Source organism: Manis javanica, chromosome 1 (genome assembly GCF_040802235.1).
Source record: "Manis javanica isolate MJ-LG chromosome 1, MJ_LKY, whole genome shotgun sequence".
Taxonomy (NCBI): domain Eukaryota; kingdom Metazoa; phylum Chordata; class Mammalia; order Pholidota; family Manidae; genus Manis; species Manis javanica.
Window position 1 is genome coordinate 89,755,263 of NC_133156.1, and position 17,966 is coordinate 89,773,228.

A 17,966-nucleotide genomic window follows, 5' to 3' on the forward strand; every position below is an offset into this window, starting at 1 on the left:
ATCACATGCATTTCTCTATGAAGTTATATCCTTTATATCTTTCTACTTCTTTAAAGTTTGAAGGCAGAAAATCTTGTCTTTCCATTCTCAGCACCTAGTCCAGGGTCTGGCATATATTAAAGACTGCATAAATATTTTCTGATGGGTAAATGAATAGTTATTTTACCTTTAGAAAGGTGCTCTGTACACTTTATTTTTCTTACTTTACTTATTTTTTTTAAATTTTATTTCCATGCTTTCTTCTCCTGAAATGCCTTCTCCCATTCTGTCTTCACTATTCCTTTTCCCAAACAATTGGAATCCTTTCCTCTATGAAACTTTCTCTCTCCTCTGCACAGGGAACTGACTCCTCCCTCCTTTGCACCTGACAAGACTGACATTGTATTGCACGTATTTTTTCACCTCCTGTTCCTAGATAGAAACTTTTTAAAGGCAATTAGAGATCATGAATTTTCACCTCTCTAGCCTCACTGTAAAATGGTGTCACTCTGTAAAATGGTGCCTGACACATAGCTGCATTTGGTAAATTACTTGAATGAATCAATGAAGTGGAAGATGCAGGAGGTTTTCCAGCTCTACTTTCCTACTTGTTTCCAAACACTATGGATCTCTGGGATAGAAAAATGGTTGCATATACCTGTAAAATGGGGATAATAGTACCAACCTTGCACTGGAGAAGACTGAGGTAAGGGAATGGAAGTTCTTAGGAAATTATAATACAAATAGAATCTGTCATTGCTGTATTATGAGGAAAGGGCTTCTTCCACCGATAAGGCTGCATGCTGATATAAATACCAGTTTTACCTGAGACTTGTCTACAAGAGGAGAATGTTCTTAGGAGCATATGCTTTTCTTTTTTAGGGATTTGGTTAATCCATTATGCTTTGGAAGGCCTTATACTACATTTTCTAAGGATTAGTCTACAAAGCCCATAGGTAACAGAAGTACACACTTGGTGAGCCCTGAGCCAACAGCTAAACTTAGGTGCTGATCCAAGATAGGCAGAATCATGTACAGCACCCACCTGGCACCTTTCCACTCCCACGTGAACTCAAGGCCCCAGTCCAGTGCCCTGAAGAACCTATAGTCACCTGAGCCCTGGAGTGCTGGGTCCTGACAAGCGCCTTCCTGCTCTGGTGCCTTTAACTCCTTAGTTCCTGCTATCTGTAACTTAGAGAAGCAAAGGGCCGTGAGGAATTGTATGACTCGCTCCTTCCGCCAGTCATCTTTTTTAACTTTTATTATTAAGGTATCATTGATATACACTCTTATGAAGGTATCACAAGAAAAACATTGTGGTTACTGCATTCACTCTAATTATCAGGTCCCCTCTATACCCCACTGAGTCACTGTCCATCAGTGTAGTAAGATGCCACAGAGTCACTACTTGTCTTCTACTGTCTTCCCCATGACCACCCCTACACCATGTGTACTAATCATAACACCCCTCAATCCCCTTCTCCCTCCCTCCCAATCCACCCTCCCCCACTCCTAGCCTTTGGTAACAGCTACTCTCTTCTTGGAGTCTGTGAGTCTGCTGCTATTTTGATCCTTCAGTTTTGCTTCGTTGTTATACTCCACAAATGAGTGAAATCATTTGGTACTTGTCTTTGTCTGCCTGACTTATTTCACTGAGCTTAATACTCTCTAGCTCCATCCATGTTGTTGCAAATGGTAGGATTTGTTTTCTTCTCATGGCTGGATAATATTCCATTGATTATATGTACCACATCTTCTTTACCCATTCATCTACTGATGGACACTTAGGTTGCTTTCACATCTTGGCTATTGTAAATAGTGCTGCAATAAACATAGGGATGCATATGTCTTTTTGAATCTGAGATCTTGCTTTCTTTGGGTAAATTCCTAGGAGTGGAATTCCTGGGTCAAATGGTATTTCTATTTTTAGTTTTTTGAGGAAGCTCCATATTGCTTTCCACAATGCTTGAACTAATTTACATTCCCACCAGCAGTGTAGTAGGGTTACCTTTTTTCCACATCCTCACCAGTATTTGTTGTTCCTAGTCTTTTCTATGTTGGCCATCCTAACTGGTGTGAGTTGATATCTTGTTGTGGTTTTAATTTGCATTTCCCTGATAATTAGTGATGTGGAGCATCTTTTCATGTGCCTATTGGCCACCTGAATTTCTTCTTTGGAGAATTCATATCCTCCGCCCATTTTTTAATAGGTTTATTTGCTTTTTGGATGTTGAGGTTTGGGAGTTCTTGATATATTTTGGATGTTAACCCCTTGTCGGATATGTCATTTACAAATATATTCTCCTATACTGTAGGATGCCTTTTTTTTCTAATGATGGTGTCCTTTGCTGTACAGAAGCTTTTCAGTTTAATGTAGTCCCATGAGTTCATTTTTGCTTTTGTTTCCCTTGCCAGAGGAGATATGTATTCAGGAAAAAGTTGCTCATGCTTATATTCAAGAGCTTTTTGCCTATGTTTTCTTCTAAGAGTTTTATGGTTTCATGACTTACATTCAGGTCTTTGATCCATTTTGAGTTTGCTTTTGTGTATGGAGTTAGATAATAATCTAGCTTCATTCTCTTACATGTAGCTGTCCAGTTTTGCCAACACCAGTTGTTGAAGAGGCTGTCATTTCCCCATTGTATACCCAATGCTCCTTTATCAGGAGGGAGAAACAGATTTTTTAAAACATCAATAACTATTTAAGTGTCAAAGTGCTTTTTCTAAGGACAAAACTAATGACAGAATGTTGGTTTTCATCAAAGAGTCCCTTGAAGGCAAAAGCGATTCTTTAGAATACATCACGATTGAACTTGGGAGGCACGGGGTGGTGCTGGTGGGCATTGGGTTGAACTGTGGGCCTCTATGTGGAACTGTGGGCCTCTTGAGACTGTGGCCTCAGAATTTAACATGAAGTCACAGTGTGCCAAGGGAGCTCCCCCTGGGTGTCATCCACATTGCATTTCCATGGTGGGAATCTTAACCATCATTTCAGACATATTTTTAGTTTAAACACTTTGAGTAAATCCCAGTTTGATTAAAACAATTATGGTTATTTTTGCTAATGCACAGAGCCAAGTTTTAAAGGACATGCAAGTAGGCCTCAAAAAAATTAAAGAAAATTAATGACCTGCTTTTCCCAATTCCTCGCATTTTAAAAATCGAGTATTCTAAGAAATATATGTGAGTGCCTGGCACATAAGCACTGGTATTACCTCTCTGTGCTCCCATATTTCTATGTTTCTGCCTCTTCTTTTTAAAAAAGCATATTAATATGTCTTTTTAATTGCATGTTTCCACATGCATCTCCCTCATCAGACTTGAGCTCATCTGGGGCAGAACCAAGTCTCACCCATCTTAGATCCATCAGTGGCTATGATATGAGTGTGCCTAGTGAAGAGCTGTTTTTCAAAAGCAATTTGTTGAATGAGGGAAACATCATTTTTGGCTCCAGGCCTTTGTTTGGCTCTCAGCCTAATTAGATAATTTTTAACTTGCAACAAGCACTAGCTCTTAATCTGAATCAAAAGATGTTTAAGCTCATTTTTAATAAAAGAAGTACTAATCAAAACTCTACTGAGATATCACTTTTCCATCTGTCATGTTCTTATATATGTTATATACACAGTATCAATACTTTCTTAGTTGTATACACTAACATAAGTCCAAGTCAACATACTCTTGGATCCAGGATTTCCACTTCTAGGAATTTGTCTGACAGATATTCTGCCACTGGTGGCAACAGTACATGCAAGAACATTCACTGTCATATTTTTCACAGCAGCAAAAGCCTGGAAATAACCTAAATGTCTAGATAAGGGGACTAATTAAATAAATAATGGTACATGTGTACAACAGATCATCTAGTCTAGAGGAAACATGTAATGAGGCAGATCTGTGTACACTGATGTAGGTGATTGCTAAGATATATTGTTAAGTTAAAAAAACAAGTTTCAAGACACTGCATATTTAAGTGATAAGATAAAATAAAACTGTTTGCATGTATATGCATTGCTATCTCTGAAGGGACTTACAAAACCTTACTGACTGCTTCTGGTTCAAGACTGGCTGGCTAGGTAACCAAGAGCTATGGTTTCTGTTACTTGCTACACAAAGAGTTCTATTAGAGCTACTTATTTTGCTCTTTACCATTTTCCCATCACTTTTAGATTAAGTCCAAAATCCATGTCATGGCCTGCAAGGTACTTAGGAACAGGACCCTCCCCCCTTCCCCTGACTCTTCTTCAGCCCTCCCCCTCTTGTTTGGTCTTCTTTCAGTTCCGCACACACCGCTGTCTTTCCCATCTCATGAACTTTGCAGGTGTTGTTCCTCTGCCTGGAATACTCCACCACTCCACCCTCACCCACCTAATTCCTAATGGTCCTTGAGGCATCAATTTTGAGGCCACTTCGTCAAAGTGACCTTGCTACCTCCCCAGACTAATGTAGTCCCCTGAAGAGATGCTCCCATGGCATCCCAACCTTCTGTTTTATAGCAAACATTACAATTGCAATGAATAAATTATCTGTCTGATGTCTGTTTTCCTTTCTAAGCCTCAAGCTGATGTCTGTCTGGATTACCTCTATACACATGGCTAGCACAAAGCAGGTGCTCATAAATGCTTATAGAAGGAATAAAAAAAAATGGAAGGAATGAAGGTGGAAGGGAGGGAGGAAATAGGGAAGGCAGTAGGGAAAGGAGCAAAGAGGGAAGGAAGAAAGAAAGAAACAACCAAGACATTAAGCCCATTGGAAAGAGCTATCCCTGTGATGGTTCATTAGGCATTAGTGTGTGGGCTTAGTATTCTCAGATTTATTTGAAAATTATATTGCTAACTCTGTGGCCTTTATAAAAATTGAGTACTTTTGTTTACTGTTTAATGAAAAAGAATTTATCACTGCCTATGGGACTTTTGTTTTATTTTAGCCTAGAAATCTTGTTATTCTGAATAGTTCTTTTACCACTAAGGTTCAGTAGCTTTTCATAGAGAAGGTAATGATTTCTATCTTTAGGAACTGGGAAGATATTTCAATATATGCATGGTAGGACTTTAGACTATTTTAAATATTCCACGTAGTATTACACTGATACTGCTATATTTAAATATTAATCAGATGGTCATTTGGTTGTGTTTAGAATGAGATCAAGCTTCTTCCCCAGCCTCCAAAGTCCTGAATGAGCTGGCTGCCATCCTGGCCTTCTCAAGCTAAGATCATCTCCCTTCAAAGCCTTGTCATTGTTACCTCTTCCTGGAATACTGTCCTCATTCAGTCCGAGCTCCAATGTCAGCAACTCAGAAAGGGCTTTCCACATCTTGGGACCAGACAGGTTTTATGAGGCCTGCACCTTAAATAATTTGAGAAAAAGAATACAAAATTATGAATATAAAAGTTGATACAAAACTGAACATTTATTTAGAATAGGAAAAAACATCACAATAAAGGACAAAAGAAAAAAGCTGACACATACCCCAACCACCAGAAAAGCCAGCAGAAGAACACGTATTTTTATTAAATAAATGCCCAATGTAATACTTTTTCACCCTGCAATTTTGGCTACATGCTCTTTGATCACTTCTTCATATGACAGTGATGGGGTGATCTTATCTTCTATACAGTGAATAGAAAAATAATTCAGTCTTTGGTATAGTGTCATTGTGAAATATAGTTTTATAATTGATAGTTTAGAAAAATTCTTGACTTTACTCTTTATAATTGGTATGGCATGTAAATTATTAGAATTGTCAAAATCTGAAAAATCTCTATTAGGTTTTTTTCATATATGGGCTCTAAGACCTCAGGGCATTTCAGATGTCTTGTTTTTGCTTTGGGATATGGTGTGTGCCACACTAGTGTGCTCCAATGCCTCCAGGGCAGGGGGCCTGCACAGATGAAGAGCTCGGAAACTTAGATTCATTACCTTCATGATCACTGGTCAATGCCCCTCAGTCTCCATTCTCAGTTACTTGTTATCACTTCACTTGGTTTTCATTTCCCTCAGCACTTAACACAAACTGAAATTCTCTTGGTTATATGCTTGCGTGTTCACAGACTGCCTTCTCCCACTGCAGTGGAAGCAGGAAAAGAACAGGACCCTTGACTGTTTTGTTCAGGCTGTGTTCCCACAGCCTCCCACAGGCTTGGCCCAGGAGAGGGGCTCCGTCATTTGTTGAATGAATGAGTGAATGAATGTTGAATGGGATTTAATATCAACTTGTAGAATTTGTTCTTGGAATTTACAAACGTTGATTTTTTCATAAGAGCCATTTTAATTAAACTTGATTGCATACAAAGTGTTATGAGCACAAATTGTGCTAATAGGATAATTTTCTGAAATGGCAGTTTTTATCTGATATCTCAATGTGTTCATTTCTTTGACTGGAAGTTTTGAAATAGTAAAGCCACAGGTTTTTTAAGAGTTGGTATGGACCTTGGATCTTTGATACAGCAGCTTTCAAACTTTCTTACTCCAGTAGCCCCCAAAATAATTTAAAAACAAAACAATCGACCCATATATTTTCAAGTTATTAATTTTTTAAAAATCATACATTTAAATATTTGCAAAGAATGTAATTTCTAACTTATTGTAAATTGACACTTTAAAAAGCCAACTCTAACAATACTAAATCAATTTTATTCCTGACTTCATTCCTTTAAAAAATACATTAATGAACTTTAACAGTGGAAAATATAATAGTGTTCATTGTCTCCCTTAAATCTGTATTGTCATTCCACTCCTACTCCTCTTGATGTCATATATATTTTTTTCAGTATTTGACTTAAAATTTATTGTTAATTCTATCTATATATATTTTATTATTATTAAATTTTTTTTTATTTTGCTATCATTAATGTACAATTACATGAACAACACTGTGGTTACTAGATTCCCCCTATTATCAAGTCCCCACCACATACCCCATTACAGTCACTGTTCATCAGCATAGTAAGATGCTATAGAATCATTACTTGTCTTCTATGTTATACTGCCTTCCTTGTGTGGCCCACCTACATTATACATGCTAGCCATAATGACCCTTTTCCCCCTTATCTCTCCCTTCCCACCCATCCTTCCCAATCCCTTCCATTTGGTAACTGTTAGTCCATTCTTGGGTTCTGTGAGTCTGCTGCTGTTTTGTTTCTTCAGTTTTTGCTTTGTTCTTATACTCCACAGATGAGTGAAATTGTTTGGTACTTGTCTTTATCCGCCTGGCTGATTTCACTGAGCATAATCCCCTCTAGCTCCATCCATGTTGTTGCAAATGATAGGATTTGTTTTCTTCTTATGGCTCAATAATATTCCATTGTGTATATGTACCACCTCTTCTTTATCCACTCATCTACTGATGGACACTTAGGTTGCTTCCATTTCTTGGCTATTGTAAATAGTGCTGCAATCAACATAGGGTGCATATGTCTTTTTCAAACTGGACTGCTGCATTCTTAGGGTAAATTCCTAGGAGTGCAATTCCTGGGTCAAATGGTATTTCTATTTTTAGTTTTTTGAGGAACCTCCATACTGCTTTCCACAATGGTTGAACTATTTTACATTCCCAACAGCGGTGTAGCACGGTTCCCCTTTCTCCACATCCTCACCAACATTTGTTGTTGTTTGTCTTTTGGATGTTGGTCATCCTAACTGGTGTGAGGTGATATCTCATTGTGGTTTTAATTTTCATTTCTCTGATGATTAACGATGTGGACCATCTTTTCATGTGCCTGTTGGCCATCTGAATTTCTTCTTTGGAGAAGTGTCTGTTCAGCTCCTCTGCCCATTTTTTAATTGGCTTATTTGCTTTTTGTTTGTTGAGATATATGAGCTCTTTGTGTATTTTGGATGTCAACCCCTTATCGGATATGTCATTTATGAATATATTCTCCCATACCATAGGGTGTCTTTTTGTTCTAATGATGGTGTCCTTTACTGTACAGAAGCTTTTTAGTTTGATATAGTCCCACTTGTTCATTTTTGCTTTTGTTTCCCTTGCCCAGGAAGATATGTTCATGAAGAAATTGCTCATGTTTATGTCTAAGAGATTTTTGCCTGTGTTTTCTTCTAAGAGTTTTATGGTTTCATGACTTACATTCAGATCTTTGATCCATTTTGAGCTTACTTTTGTGTGTAGAGTTAGACAACAATCCAGTTTCATTCTCTTTCATGTAGCTGTCCAGTTTTGCCAACACCAGCTGTTGAAGAGGCTGTCATATCCTCATTGTATATCCATGGCTCCTTTATCGTTTATTAATTGACCATATATGCTTGGGTTTATATCTGGGTTCTCTAGTCTACTCCATTGGTCTATGGGTCTGTTTTTGTGCCAGTACCAATTGTCTTAATTACTGTGGCTTTGTTATAGAGCTTGAAGTCAGGGAGCATAATTCCCCATACTTTATTCTTTTTTCTCAGGATTGCTTTGGCTATTCAGGGTCTTTTGTGGTTCTATATGAATTTTAGAACTATTTGCTCTAGTTCATTGAAGAATGTTGTTGGTATTTTGATAGGGATTGCATTGAATCTGTAGATTGCTTTAGGCAGGGTGGCCATTTTGACAATATTAATTCTTCTTATCCATGAGAATGGGATGTGTTTCCATTTATTGGTGTCTTCTTTAATTTCTGTCATAGGTGTCATGTAGTTTTCAGAGAATAAGTCTTTCACTTCCTTGGTTAGATTTATTCTTAGGTATTTTATTCTTTTTGATGCAATTGTGAATGGAATTGTATTCCTGATTTCTCTTTCAGCTAGTTCATCATTAAGGCATAAGAATGCAACAGATTTCTGTGTATTAATTTTGTATCCTGCAACTTTGCTGAATTCAGATATTAGATCTAGTAGTTTTGGAGTGGATTCTTTTGGGTTTTTTATGTACAAGATCATGTCATCTACAAACAGGGACAGTTTGACTTCTTCCTTGCCAATCTGGATGCCTTTTATTTCTTTGTGTTGTCTGATTGCCATGGCTAGGACCTCCAGAACTACGTTGAATAAAAGTGGGGAGAGTGGGCATCCTTGTCTTGTTCCTGATCTTAAAGAAAAAGCTTTCAGCTTCTCACTGTTAAGTATAATGTTGACTGTGGGTTAGTCATATATGGCCTTTATTATGTTGAGGTACTTAACTTGCCCTCTATACCTATTTTGTTGAGAGTTTTTATCGTGAATGGATGTTGAATTTTGTCGAATGCTTTTTCAGCATCTATGGAGATGATCATGTGGTTTTTATCCTTCTGTTTGTTGATGTAGTGGATGATGTTGATGGATTTTCTAATGTTGTACCATCCTTGCATCCATGGGATGAATCCCACTTGATGGTGATGAATGATCTCTTTGATGTATTTTTTAATTTGGTTTGCTAATATTTCATTGACTATTTTTGCATCTATGTTCATCAGGGATATTGGTTTGTAATTTTCTTTTTTTGGTATTAGAGTGCTGTTGGCCTCGCAGAATGAGTTTGGCAGTATTTCCTCTTCTTTCACTTTTTGGAAAACTAAAGAGGATGGGTATTAGGTCTTCACTAAATGTTTGATAAAATTCAGCAGGGAAACCATCTGGTCCAGAAATTTTGTTCTTAAGTAGTTTTTTGATTACCAATTCAATTTCTTTGCTGGTAATTGGTCTATTCAGATTTTCTGTTTCTTCCTGGGTCAGCCTTGGAAGGTTGTATTTTTCTAGAAGTGTGTCCATTTTTTCTAGGTTATCCAGTTTGTTACCATATAATTTTTCATAGTATTCTCTCATAATTCTTTGTATTTCTGTGGTGTCCATAGTGATATTTCCTTTCTCATTTCTGATTCTGTTAAAGTGTGTAGACTCTCTTTTTTTCTTGATAAGCCTGGCTAGGTGTCTATCTATTTTGGTTATTTTCTCAAAGAACCAGCTCCTGCTTTCACTGATTCTTTCTATTGTTTTATTCTTCTTGATTTTATTTATTTCTGCTTTAATCTTTATTATGTTCCTCCTTGTACTGACTTTGGGCCTCATTTGTTCTTCCTTTTCTAGTTTCATTAATTGTGAGTCTAGACTGTTCATTTGGGATTGGTCTTTCCTGAGGTAGGCCTGTATTGCAATAAATTTCCCTCTTACCACAGCCTTCACTGTGTCCCACAGATTTTGTGGTGTTGAATTATTATTGTCATTTGTCTCCATATATTGCCTGATCTCTGTTTTTATTTGGTCATTGATCCATTGATTACTTAGGAGCATATTACTAAGCCTCCATGTGTTTGTGGGCTTTTTCATTTTCTTTGTGTAATTTATTTCTAGTTTCATACCTCTGTGATCTGAGAAGCTGGTTGGTACAATTCAATCTTTTTGAATTTCCTGAGGCTCTTTTTGTGGCCTAGTTTGTGATCTATTCTTGAAAATGTTCCATATGCACTCGTGAAGAATGTGTATCCTGTTGCTTTTGGATGGAGTGTTCTGTAGATGTCCATTAGGTCCATCTGTTCTAATACATTGTTCAGTGCCTCTGTCTCTTTACTTATTTTCTGTCTGGTTGATCTGTCCTTTGGAGTGAGTGGTTTGTTGAAGTCTCTTAAAATGAATGCATTGCATTCTATTTCCCCCTTTAATTCTGTTAGTATTTATTTCACATATGTAGGTGATCCTGTGTTGGGTGCATAGATATTTATAATAGTTATATCCTCTTATTGGACTGACCCTCTTATCATTATGTAATGTCCTTCTTTGTGTCTTGTTACTTTCTTTGTTTTGAAGTCTATTTTGTCTGATACAAGTCCTGCAACACCTGCTTTTTTCTCCCTATTAGTTGCATGAAATATCTTTTTCCATCCCTTTACTTTTAGTCTGTGCATGTCTTTGGGTTTGAAGTAAGTCTCTTGCAGGCAGCAGATAGATGAGTCTTGTTTTTTTATTCATTCAGTGACTCTATGTCTTTGATTGGTGCATTCAGACCATTTACATTTAGGGTGATTCTCGATAGGTATATACTTATTGCCATTGCTGGCTTTAGATTTGTGGTTACCAAAAGTTCAAGGGTAATTCCCTTACTATCTTTTAGTCTAACTTAACTCACTTTGCATGCTATTACAAACACAACCTAAAGGTTCCTTTTTTTTTTCTTCATTTTTCTTCCTCCTCCATTTTTTGTATGTTATGAATCATGTTCTGTATTCTTTGTCTATCCCTTGGGTAACATCTATGTAGTCTTACGAATACTTCCATCTATAGGAGTCCCTCCAAAATGCACTGTAGAGGTGGTTTGTGTGAGGTAAATTCTCTCAGCTTTTGCTTATCTGAGTATCATTTAATCCCTCCTTCAAATTTAAATGATAAACTTGCCAGGTAGAGTATTCTTGGTTTGAGGCCCTTCTGCTTCATTGCATTAAATATATCATGCCACTCCCTTCTGGCCTGTAAGGTTTCTGTTGAGAAATCTGATGATAGCCTGATGGGTTTTCCTTTGTATGTGATCTTATTCCTCTCTCTAGCTGCTTTTAATCGTCTGTCTTTATCCTTGATCTTTGCCATTTTAATTATTATATGTCTTGATTTTGTCTTCCTTGGGTCCCTTGTGTTGGGAGATTTGTGCATCTCCATGGCTTGAGAGACCATCTCCTTTCCCAGATTGGGGAAGTTTTCAGCAATTACCTCCTCAATGACACATTGTATCCCTTTTTATCTATCTTCCTCTTGTGGTACCCATATAATGCAAATATTGGATTGGTCACACAGTTCTCTCAATATTCTTTCATTCTTAGAAATTCTTTTTTCTCTCTGTGCCTCAGCTTCTTTGTATTCCTCTTCTCTAATTTCTATTCCATTTACCATCTCTTTTACTACATCTAATCTGCTTTTAAATTCCTCCATTGTGTGTTTCATTTCAGATATGGAATTTCTTAATGATTGAATCTCCATCTTAAATTCATTCCTGAGTTCTTGAATTTTTTTCTGTACTTCCATAAGCATGTTTATGATTTTTATTTTGAACTGTCTTTCAGGAAGATTGGTGAGTTCAGTTTCATTTGGCCCTTTTTCTGAGGTTTGTGGGATTTTGGTCTGAACCAGGTTCTTTTGGCATTTCATATTTCTATGTGGTGCCCTCTAGTGCCAAGAAGCTCTAGTCTCTGGAGCTGCTCAGCCCCTAGAGTGAGATTGGGGGTTGTAGGGGAGTGGAGCTTGTGCCTTGGGGAGGAAAGATCTGTTTTCTGATTCCTGTCTGTGGTGCCTGTCTCCAGTATCAGAGCCAGTGAGCCTAGCACACAGGTGTAAGCCTCTATGCTTTGCATCTCTAGCTGTTGTAGGTAGTTCCTCCCTTTCACTGGCCTGACACCAGCGCAGTGACTGCAGGTGCTGTCAGGCCAGTAGGAAAGCTCAGTAGGCTGCATGTCACAGTGGGGGGCCTCAGAGCTGAGCAGCCAGCCAGGGGGATGGAGTACCTGAAGCTCCTCAAAGTTCCCAACCTGCTGGGCAGAGCACACTCAGACAACCTTGTCCAGCTCTCTCTTCTCCCACACAGCAAGCTCCATACAAACCCTACCCCTTCAGCAGGCCTATTGCTGCTAGGAAGCCTCTCAGACTGCCTGCCTTTCCCTTGTTTCAGAGCAGCCCGGTGTCGATCCCATCCTCCACAAACAGCCAGAATCTCAGTCTCTCAAGCACTCCACCTGTTCCAGCTCCCCAACCTCCAGAGCACCACATAATGTAGGTTTCTGCTCACAAAGCAAATCTCCAGGGCTAGGTGTTCAGCAGTCCCAGGCTTCCACCCCCTCCCCTGCTCCGTTTCCCTTCCTTCTGCCAGTGAGCTGGGGTGGGGGAGGGCTTGGGTCCCACTGAATCAAGGCTTTGGTACCTTACCCTGTTTCGTGAGGTCTGCTCTGTTCATGAGGTCTGTGTGCAGTCTGGTTCACCCTTCTTTCCTGTTGCTGTTTTAGGGTTAGTTGTATTAATTAACTATATTTTTGTACTATTTGTGGTTTTGGGAGGAGTTCTCTGTCTCACTTCTCATGCTGCCATCTTGAATCTCTCTGATGTCATGTATTTTTATCTCTGGAAGTCTTCTGTGGATAGATTTATCAAACTTTTCTATAACAAAAATATATATATACATTTGAATTTAAATCTTTAAAATTTTTCGTGATCACAGTCTTAAAGAATAAAAAATGTCTTCTGGATTGACTTATAATTATTATTAATATACAAATTATGCAAATATAAATATATTGACAAATTTTGATATATAATTCTGAAAGTAAAAGTTTATGAAAAATACCTTTCTTAATGAAATGGGCAGACTACTTTTTCAATTAGTTCATGTATCCATGTTTGGATATTATTTATTACTAGAATGAGACTGAGTTTAGCATCAATTCTATGCCTATTTTTTGTTTCATAGATTTAATTTCTGAGAAACTCTATTCATATAAGGCAATGGGAAAGAAGAATATTTTATTATAGCATTGTCACTCAATTCTCTGAACTTTTTCCAACTTTTGCATCAGCAATTATACAATGATATACCATCAAGAGATACTATTAATTCAGTATTGGCTCACATGTTCTGCTTCACTTATATTGATAGCAAAGAGTTAGGAATTACCTGACTTACAAAAAGATTGTTTAATGAATTATTAAAGTAATTCACATTCAGCTGACACCAGTGTTTAGGAATCTCTCTGAATTTGGTACCTCACTGATTTTTACATCTCAGGACAATCTCAGGTTTTATAAAGCAGCGCTATAGATATATTTGGGATGAGTGAAAGATGTGCTTTCTGAAAATTTTGGTAAAGTGGAGTGATTATTAAAAGAAAGGTGGAAGGAAAACCTACGAACACCTGGACCATGGATGTGTTTTTCAGGCAGATTAATTATAGAAAACAGTTCTTTCAAATGCAAGTTGAAGATCTGAAATTGATTTCTTTCAAATGACTTCTGTCTGTGTACAAAAGAGGAAAGTCTTGGAGTCACATCAGAGTTGGAATACCATTCATTCTGAACCTATTTCAGGATCAGGATTGTAGGTGTATTTTTCAATGGTCATACCAGTAGCCAATTGCAAGACCTCAGATGAGACCCTGGTGTCCCTGGGCTGCACACCTTCCCTAGTTCTTCACTCTTAGAGCAATTAGTGTTTTTCTTTTTTTTTTTTTTAATAAAATGCTCAATTATAATTAGCTTGTACAGCTCCAGCAGCTTCAGTCAAGACTAAAATCTGAATAATCTGTACAGGGAAGAGTGTTAGACTCTGGAATTATACTGCATAAACTAAAATCCACAACTTATTCTTGGGATCTATCTATCCAGGAACTTCACTCTTGACAACTTGTATTGAAAATCAAGGGTGACCAACATAGTATTTAAAAGCAATGGGTAAGTTTATGATTAATTACAATCACATCCACCAAACAGAGTAAGTAGGCCAGACTTTTTATAAAAATAAACTAAAATTTAAATACAGTGATTCATTTTCAATTAATTCAGAAAATATTTATTAAATGTCTGCCATATGCTGAGAATACACTGGCAGCTAGAGATTTTGAAATAAATTCTAAAGTAATGAGCTTACTGTAGGAAGACGTGCACATGGTGATGAGAAGCAGAAGATGCTGGGGCCTCTCTGGCTTAACTCTTGCTCCATCAGCCTTCTGGCTTAGGTGGCTTTAGGCAAGCCTCAGTTTCCTCTTCTGGAAAATGGAAATCATATATATAGCATGTAGTGTTACTGTAGGGCTCAAGGAGATAGTAACATAATAGATACTCAGGAAATGATGTTTATTGTTATCAATGTTTTTATTCCTCTCTCCACCCCAGCACCTGGCACAGTGTCTGCCCCTATGGGCAGACACTCAATAAATGTTATTGAGTCAAAAAATGAATGGTTAAATAAGAAATACTTTAATATACCACTCCATCTGTAAACAAGGGAATAATACTGTGGGCAGAACAGTTTATTCTCAAAAGTCCAGTTTTATTTACAGTTAGTCCATTCTAATGCTAAATATCTTTAGAACTGTTTCTTTCTCCTTGCTACTATTCAATGGTCATAGATCTCACTTTCAGAAAGTTCCTGTGTTTTCAAACATTTTCTCATCAATTTTTTAAGCAGAGTCTGTGGGATGAGAATTATTGTAGGCTCTTTTTAAATAATACAAAACAGTTCCAGGAAACCCAAGTTTCCTAGAAATACATGGATCTAGTGGGAAAAATGTTTTACATCTTTGAGAATTTCCAGATGGAAATGAGAAACCAATGATACAGTGTCTTGTTGAGATGAGTTTAAAGGACCATCGAGGACATATTATCATGAGAGCCTTTTCCGTGTGTCAATTAGGGGTTGGTATGGTGGTACAAAAGGGGAAGTTCCTTTCCTTTACGAAAGGCATAGTCCAAGTTCCAGGCCTCCAAGGTCTCTCCTTGGATCCTTTTCTATTTGCTTCCCTCTCCCCACCTCTACTTTCATGGTTCTAATTTTTCCCTCCAGGGACAACACCTGCTGTATGTTGGTGAGAATGTTGTAAGAGAAGAAATGATATCCGGGAATGTGTGCCTTGTTGCAAACAGCATTGCAGGGGTCACACATCCTGTTCATACGTATTGCTTAACCTTTGGTTATTTTAACATACTTTTTACAGTTACCTGGATCCCAGTTCTTGCTCTTAATCATTAAGTAGAGTATGGGTTATTAAACTTTGGAAACATAAATAAAGCCTAGCAACTGAAGATTGTTATTTAAGTACTCCATTTGGTTCCATTAATCCAGTCCTGAGAATGTTTAAGGAAATACATTCTAAAGTTTACTTTAAAATAAATGTCATCGTTTCTAATCATACTTCCTTTCAGATGCAAAAAGAAATTCAAACTGTTCTTGAGGTTACTTAGTATGTTAGGTGATGTTGGTATTTCCCATCTCATCCTGTTTGGAAACTTAAGCTCAGCTATTGAATTGTACAAGGAGTTGCAGAATAGAATTAGAAATTTGTTTTTGTTCTCTTTTCCTAGCTCTGGTTTCCATTCTTTGCACGCCTACTCCTGCCCACAATCCCAAGGCTGCAGTCTTTCTCTTTAAAACATTTCTGCCTACAATGTACCCACTGTTAATTTACATGGCTCTGATTCATCCTGTCATATGCTTCCGACAGGTGAATACCTCCAGGCAGTCACCTGGAGACGCTTTTCTGTGATAATACGCACGTTTCATGATGGGGCTATGTATCACCCTCATTTTCTAGGCATGAGGTGTGACAGAATTCTGGTTTCTTGTCCTGTACCCTTAAGATAGTTGTACGTATTTTTTTTCCATGTTTCTTTTTATATGGGTCTTAGCAATCACTTCAGGTTTTTCTAAACTTCTCTATGTTCCGTCAGATATTTCATTGACCCTGTGGCTTTTTTTTTTCTTTCTAGTGGGTAGTACAGTAATATGTTGTTCTGGTGATATATTTCTCAGAGATGATTTCTGTAGGGCCACATAAATGAAGTAAATGGTGAGCTGTGAAACCTGCAGTGGAAAAGGTAGAAGTTATAGGAAGAAAAGTTGAACCAAGGAGGAATAAGCTGGCAAAAGTCTGGGCACAGGGCTGGCTAACCTGAGAGAGGCGGAGGTGTCTTTCAGCTTCCCTGTGTCCGTTGCCTCTTCATTCCTTCCTCCCTCAGCCCCTCAGAAGCTCAGTATGCTCATGTTTCCCAGTTTCCAGTCAGGAAGACAAGCAACCCCTGGAGGAGAACCTTTGCGGTGTCTGCCATGCTCATCCTATCTCTGCCTGTCTTTTAAGTCTCATTCCCTCATTCCTAGGGGGCTAGCTGGTAGCCATTATTATACTAGATGACTCACCCTCAGCCGTGGTCGACTGGACAGGAGAGAACATCTGACCCAAACTGCCGATCAGACTTTTCTCCACCAGTCCTGACTCACTTTACCACTTACAGTGCAGGATCAATTCAAAGCTCTCCCCACCCTCTCAGCACACTCCAGGCTGGGGCCCCAGAGACTGTGTGTGTGCATGTGAGTGATGGGGCATGTGCTCTTCTCCCGCAAAAGCCCACCTTCTTCCAGGCTGGGCCCGGCTAGCATGGGGAGTGGGAGGAGGGGAGGGAAAACATGTCTCCTGAACTGGACCTGCGCTCTCCACTCCTCATTGGCCCTGAGGGACAGGGATGGAGGTTTGTAAGGGATTCAAGCCCAGACAACAACAGGGAGGCCTGAGGTATCTGGTGGCTCCAGGCCTGACCTTCCCACCACATTCTTCTGTGGCCAGAGGCTTTTTGCTTCATGCCATGACTGTCCTTGACAAGCCTGTGGCCTCCGACCTTACACACCTTCTGTGGTCCCAACTCGGGAGTCTAAGAGGAAGCAAGCAGGCTCATCTCTACCTCTGGGGAGCTGGGAATCTGAGGGGTGTTCACTGGCCCCTCTCCTGTTTGCACCATCACATTTCAGGCTTCAGTGCTATTTTCCACTAGTACCTGGTGGCAGACTGGCAAGAGCAGCGCTTACAGTCATGCGACCAGGGACCTAGAGGTTAGACTTCTCTTTTTCCTGGACACCCATCAGTTTGGAGTGGTTCTGTTGTGTTCCCCTCCCTCAGCTTAGGAGAGGAGGCCAGTTCAGAAACCAGTCTCTCATCAAACCTTGTCTTACCCCTCCCTCCCAAACGAGAAGTCCTCCTCTTAGACCTTTTTCATGACTCTCTTGCCAATGGGTTTCGGCCCCGGGCAAGTTCGCTATGGATTTAGTGTGACCAAAGAAAATGAGAGTAAAATGTTCTTGGGGTGAAAGGGTTATACCCAACTTTATTTCTATGGTGGCAGGTCAGTCACTAAAATCCCGTCCACTCAGAGTGAGTCTGCATGCACCAAGCTGGTCTCTGCCTCTGGGCCCCTCTGCCCGTACAGCCCTCCTCTGGTCCTCTCTGCCTGCACAGTCGTCCCCCACAGTTGTCTTCTGGGCCTCTGTCCCCTGCTCTCCTGCAGCCTTGCAGCCATGCCACTATGTCACCCAGAGCACTGGTTGGAGCTCGTTATATGG